This window comes from Oncorhynchus tshawytscha, linkage group LG08 (genome assembly GCF_018296145.1).
Source record: "Oncorhynchus tshawytscha isolate Ot180627B linkage group LG08, Otsh_v2.0, whole genome shotgun sequence".
NCBI lineage: Eukaryota > Metazoa > Chordata > Actinopteri > Salmoniformes > Salmonidae > Oncorhynchus > Oncorhynchus tshawytscha.
The window spans coordinates 81,890,987-81,898,287 of NC_056436.1; positions in this window are offsets into that span (position 1 = coordinate 81,890,987).

Consider the following 7,301-nt stretch of genomic DNA (forward strand, 5'->3'; position numbering starts at 1 on the left):
TCGCTACCTGCACCTACCCGCCTGTCCAACATCACTACTCTGGATGGCTCTGACTTAGAATACGTGGACAACTACAAATACTTAGGTGTTTGGTTAGACTGTAAACTCTCCTTCCAGACCCATATCAAACATCTCCAATCCAAAGTTAAATCTAGAATTGGCTTCCTATTTCGCAACAAAGCATCCTTCACTCATGCTGCCAAACATACCCTTGTAAAACTGACCATCCTACCAATCCTTGACTTTGGCGATGTCATTTACAAAATAGCCTCCAATACCCTACTCAACAAATTGGATGCAGTCTATCACAGTGCAATCCGTTTTGTCACCAAAGCCCCATATACTACCCACCATTGCGACCTGTACGCTCTCGTTGGCTGGCCCTCGCTTCATACTCGTCGCCAAACCCACTGGCTCCATGTCATCTACAAGACCCTGCTAGGTAAAGTCCCCCCTTATCTCAGCTCGCTGGTCACCATAGCATCTCCCACCTGTAGCTCACGCTCCAGCAGGTATATCTCTCTAGTCACCCCCAAAACCAATTCTTTCTTTGGCCGCCTCTCCTTCCAGTTCTCTGCTGCCAATGACTGGAACGAACTACAAACATCTCTGAAACTGGAAACACTTATCTCCCTCACTAGCTTTAAGCACCAACTGTCAGAGCAGCTCACAGATTACTGCACCTGTACATAGCCCACCTATAATTTAGCCCAAACAACTACCTCTTTCCCAACTGTATTTAATTTTAATTAATTTATTTATTTTGCTCCTTTGCACCCCATTATTTTTATTTCTACTTCGCACATTCTTCCATTGCAAAACTACCATTCCAGTGTTTTACTTGCTATATTGTATTTACTTTGCCACCATGGCCTTTTTTGCCTTTACCTCCCTTCTCACCTCATTTGCTCACATTGTATATAGACTTGTTTATACTGTATTATTGACTGTATGTTTGTTTTACTCCATGTGTAACTCTGTGTCGTTGTATCTGTCAAACTGCTTTGCTTTATCTTTGCCAGGTCGCAATTGTAAATGAGAACTTGTTCTCAACTTGCCTACCTGGTTAAATAAAGGTAAAATAAATAAAATAAATAAATAAAAAGTGGAACGACATTTATTGGATATTTCAAACTTTTTTAACAAATCAAAAACTGAAAAATTGGGCGTGCAAAATTATTCAGCCCCCTTAAGTTAATACTTTGCAGCGCCACCTTTTGCTGCGATTACAGCTGTAAGTTGCTTGGGGTATGTCTCTATCAGTTTTGCACATCGAGAGACTGACATTTTTTCCCATTCCTCCTTGCAAAACAGCTCGAGCTCAGTGCGGTTGGATGGAGAGCATTTGTGAACAGCAGTTTTCAGTTCTTTCCACAGATTCTCGATTGGATTCAGGTCTGGACCTTGACTTGGCCATTCTAACACCTGGATATGTTTATTTTTGAACCATTCCATTGTAGATTTTGCTTTATGTTTTCGATCATTGTCTTGTTGGAAGACAAATCTCCGTCCCAGTCTCAGGTCTTTTGCAGACTCCATCAGGTTTTCTTCCAGAATGGTCCTGTATTTGGCTCCATCCATCTTCCCATCAATTTTAACCATCTTCCCTGTCCCTGCTGAAGAAAAGCAGGCCCAAACCATGATGCTGCCACCACCATGTTTGACAGTGGGGATGGTGTGTTCAGGGTGATGAGCTGTGTTGCTTTTACGCCAAACATAACGTTTTGCATTGTTGCCAAAAAGTTCAATTTTGGTTTCATCTGACCAGAGCACCTTCTTCCACATTTTTGGTGTGTCTCCCAGGTGGCTTGTGGCAAACTTTAAACAACACTTTTTATAGATATCTTTAAGAAATGGCTTTCTTCTTGCCACTCTTCCATAAAGGCCAGATTTGTGCAATATACGACTGATTGTTGTCCTCTGGACAGAGTCTCCCACCTCAGCTGTAGATCTCTGCAGTTTATCCAGAGTGATCATGGGCCTCTTGGCTGCATCTCTGATCAGTCTTCTCCTTGTATGGGCTGAAAGTTTAGAGGGACGGCCAGATCTTGGTAGATTTGCAGTGGTCTGATACCTTCCATTTCAATATTATCGCTTGCACAGTGCTCCTTGGGATGTTTAAAGCTTGGGAAATCTTTTTGTATCCAAATCCGGCTTTAAACTTCTTCACAACAGTATCTCGGACCTGCCTGGTGTGTTCCTTGTTCTTCATGATGCTCTCTGCGCTTTTAACGGACCTCTGAGACTATCACAGTGCAGGTGCATTTATACGGAGACTTGATTACACACAGGTGGATTGTATTTATCATAATTAGTCATTTAGGTCAACATTGGATCATTCAGAGATCCTCACTGAACTTCTGGAGAGAGTTTGCTGCACTGAAAGTAAAGGGGCTGAATAATTTTGCACGCCCAATTTTTCAGTTTTTGCTTTGTTAAAAAAGTTTGAAATATCCAATAAATGTCGTTCCACTTCATGATTGTGTCCCACTTGTTGTTGATTCTTCACAAAAAAAAACAGTTTTATATCTTTATGTTTGAAGCCTGAAATGTGGCAAAAGGTCGCAAAGTTCAAGGGGGCCGAGTACTTTCGCAAGGCACTGTATATATTATATCAAGAACAGCTCAAATAAGCAAAGAGAAACAACAGTCCGTCATTACTTTAAGACATGAAGGTTGGTCAATGCGGAAAATGTCAGGAACTTTGAAAGTTTCTTCAAGTGCAGTCCCAAAAACCATCAAGCGCTATGATGAAATTGGCTCTCATGAGGACCGCCACAGGAAAGGAAGACCCAGAGTTACCTCTGCTGGAGAGTATAAGTTCGCTAGAGTTACCTGCCTCAATAAATGATTCGCAGAGTTCAAGTAACAGACACATCTCAATATCAACTGTTTAGAGGAGACTGTGTGAATCAGGCCTTCATGGTCGAATTTATGCAAAGAAACCACTACTAAAGGACACCAATAATAAGAAGAGACTTGCTTGGGCCAAGAAACAAAAGCAATGGTTATTAGACAGTGGAAATCTGTCCTTTGGTCTGATGAGTCCAAATTTTTGATTTTTGGTTCCAACCGCCGTCTTTGTGAGACGCAAAGTAGGTGAATGGATCATCTCCAAGTTGGATGGGGAGCGTTGCCGCACAGCTATTTTCATCAAGGATTTCTCTGTAGTTTGCTCCGTTCATCTTTCCCTCGATCCTGACTAGTCTCCCAGTCCCTGCCGCTGAAAAACATCCCCACAACGTGATGCTGCCACCACCATTCTTCACCAGAGTGATGGTGCCAGGTTTCCTCCAGATGTGACGCTTGGCATTCAGGCCAAAGATTTCCATATTGGTTTCATCAGACCAGAGAATCTTGTTTCTCATGGTCTGAGTGTCCTTTAGGTGCCTTTTGGCAAACTCCAAGCGGGCTGTCATGTGCCTTTTACTGAGGTGTGGCTTCCGTCTGGCCACTCTAGTATAAAGGCCTGAATGGTGGAGTGCTGCAGAGATTGTTGTCCTTCTGGAAGGTTCTCCCATCTCCACAGAGGAACTCTAGAGCTCTGTCAGATTGACCATTGGGTGCTTGGTCACCTCCCTGACCAAGGCTCTTCTCCCCCGATTGGTCAGTTTAGCTGGGCAGCCAGCTCTTGGAAGAGTCTTGGTGGTTCCAAACTTCTTCTATTTAAGAATGATCGATGCCACTGTGTTCTTGGGGAACTTTAATGCTGCAGACATTGTTTGGGACCCTTCCCCAGTTCTGTGCCTCAACACAATCCTGTCTCAGAGCTCTACGGACAATTCCTTCGACCTTTTTACTCTGACATGCACCGTCAACTGTGGCACCTTATATAGACAGGTGTGTGCCTTTCCAAATCATGTTCAATTAATTGGCTTTGCGACAGGTGGACTCCAATCAAGTTGAAGAACCATCTTAAGGATAATGAATGGAAACAGGATGCACCTGAGCTCAATTGAGAGTCTCATAGCAAAGGGTCTGAATACTTGTGTAAATAAGGTTTCTGTTTTTTTTTGTGCTAAAATTAAAAATAAAAATAAACTGTTTTTGCTTCATCATTACGGGTTATTGTATGTAGATTGAGGACAAAAATGTATTTGATAGATTTTAGAATAAGGCTGGTAACATAACAAGATGTGGAAAAGTCAAGGGGTCTGAAAACTTTCCGAATGCATTGCAATTTTGTTTTATTTCGTTTGTGATGTGTTTTTCATTGTGTGCTTTGGCCATCAATTCCTAAGATGAAACCAGGTCTTCAAATCAACATTTCAACCAAGCCCATGGAGATAATTATTCCTAAAATGAAACCGGGTCTTTAAATCAACATTTCATCCAAGCCCATGGAGATACTTATTTGCAGAGTTGCATTTTTTCTGAATTTAAAATGGAAAATATATATTTTTTAAATTGCCAAAATCTACTAAAACCCTAGGAGGGCAGAGAACAGGTAGAATACAGAGTGTGTGTGTGTGTGTGTGTGTGTGTGTGTGTGTGTGTGTGTGTGTGTGTGTGTGTGTGTGTGTGTGTGTGTGTGTGTGTGTGTGTGTGTGTGTGTGTGTGTGTGTGTGTGTGTGTGTGTGTGTGTGTGTGTGTGTGTGTGTGTGTGAGAGAGTGAATGAGAGAGACAGTTGAGATTACTACACCTTCTTTCCCTCAAAGCTGTTTTCCCCTGGGTGCAATTTTCACCTTTTTTGTTCTAAGCAAATGCGTAGAAAAACACCTCAGTTGCCACAAATAGCAGTTGGTAATTACCTACAGAAATTTGCATGAGGTTTTTAATTCTTAATTCCCCACTTGGTAATTTAAGGGTTATCGTTGCCTGTAATAAAATAATCCAAATTGTAATAAAGATACTAGGAGTGTATTCACATGTTATTAATCAGGCATGAGGACACAGAGGTAATGGAAACATTTTCAGTAGTCTGTTAATGAATATGGGAATATGCTTCTATTTCTGAGCAATTAGCAAATGATGAGGCAGGGTCAGGTATTGTACTAAACTCACACAGCTAATAACGCACAGAGGGACCAAGACAATTCAGGTGTGTTCAAAACACAGTCATGACACCAGACACATCACCTCGTTCCTCTTTCTTCTCCACCTCCCCAGGAATATTAACCATAGTGCTGTGTCTCTCTGTCATGACTCCGTTTCAAAGGGAATTGTGGGTGTTTTGGCTTGGTGGTTATAGTAAATCAGACTTTATTAACCTCTAACAAATCAACAAAAGGCAATTTGTGGGAAAAGTAAAATAGTAAAAATAAAAAAATGAAAGTGAGGAGGTAACTCTTAGACAGAGGACAGGTCACCGTTTCAGCCTCCAGTCTAGGTTTAGTTTCTACAGGTTCAGCCTCCAGTCTAGGTTTAGTTTCTACAGGTTCAGCCTCCAGTCTAGGGTTAGTTTCCACAGGTTCAGCCTCCAGTCTAGGTTTAGTTTCCACAGGTTCAGCCTCCAGTCTAGGGTTAGTTTCCACAGGTTCAGCCTCCAGTCTAGGTTTAGTTTCCAGGTTCAGCCTCCAGTCTAGGTTTAGTTTCAGCCTCCAGTCTAGGGTTAGTTTCAGGTTCAGCCTCCAGTCTAGGTTTAGTTTCCATAGGTTCAGCCTCCAGTCTAGGTTAGTTTCCATAGCTTCAGCCTACAGTCTCAGCCTTCAGCCTCCAGTCTAGGGTTAGTTTCCACAGGTTCAGCCTCCAGTCTAGGGTTAGTTTCCATAGCTTCAGCCTACAGTCTAGGGTTAGTTTCCACAGGTTCAGCCTCCAGTCTAGGGTTAGTTTCCATAGCTTCAGCCTACAGTCTAGGGTTAGTTTCCACAGGTTCAGCCTCCAGTCTAGGGTTAGTTTCCATAGCTTCAGCCTACAGTCTAGGGTTAGTTTCCACAGGTTAACCCTAGACTGGAGGCGGAGTGGCCATGCTAGCTAGACTGTGTGTGTTTGTGTGCAGATGGGGTTGACATGCTCCTCATTGTGACTGGGAGTGGTAACAGGATGCTGTATTGTTGCTCGGGTGCCATTTGGGAGGCCAAACGCAGAAAGGTGTTCCCCCAGGTGACTGTGAAATGCCCTGGGAACTGGGTGACACCACAGCCAGGGGTTTGACCTGCAGTTAGCGTGGAGCCCCACCAAGTATTGTCCTGGCTTGTCAAACATCCATTGACATAGTGATCCTTTTTACATCCGCTGAGCAAACGGTTCCGCTGCCGGCCGCAACGAGACAGAGAGGGGGGTGAGAGGGGTCCCACTTTCACCTCCTCTGCTCCCCATCAGCCCTGAGCAAAGCACAAGGTGGGGGGGTGGGGGGGAGGGTTCAAGCACCAGGGTTCAAAAGTCACCAATGAATGTGTCAATCAGCTTCACCTTTGTGGTTGTTGTTAGTCCCATCCGACACCTTCTCAAATCACCTAATTTACCCCTTTGCGGGGTAAATTATTTCATAAATTAGGAACTAATGAACCCTTTAGATATTATAAAGTGACTATACCCTAAAACAAATTAACATCATCAGTATCTTTTCTGCACTTTCAACATGTTTTCCACATTGACTTGACAAATACATAAAATGTTCATTATTATTTCATTGAGACAGCCTTTTCCTTTCCGTGAAAACATACTGGAGAATACAATGTGTCATAAATTAAAGCAGAACAGGACCTAGCCAAAGCAATACTCATCAACTCTTTCCACACAACTGTCCTGTTCTGCCCCCCAGCGTTTATCACAACACATTACACACAGTATGGAAAAAAATAACTGTTACCTAAGACTAAATTATTATTTTTTAAATATCTGAGAAGAGCCTTTTGGTATAAATAGGAAGATAATACACACTAAATAATACAGCTAGAGAATAGGAGTTCTGTCAAATGGAATATAAAAAGTTAAAACAATTAACACTAGCTTATTACATTTCACACAACCTGCCCCCTAGTGGAGACACTGACACATTTCACACAACCTGCCCCCTAGTGGAGACACTGACACATTTCACACAACCTGCCCCCTAGTGGAGACACTGACACATTTCACACAACCTGCCCCCTAGTGGAGACACTGACACATTTCACACAACCTGCCCCCTAGTGGAGACACTGACACATTTCACACAACCTGCCCCCTAGTGGAGACACTGACACATTTCACACAACCTGCCCCCTAGTGGAGACACTGACACATTTCACACAACCTGCCCCATTTCACACAACCTAGTGGAGACACTGACACATTTCACACAACCTGCCCCCTAGTGGAGACACTGACACATTTCACACAACCTGCCCCCTAGTGGAGACACTGACACATTTCACAC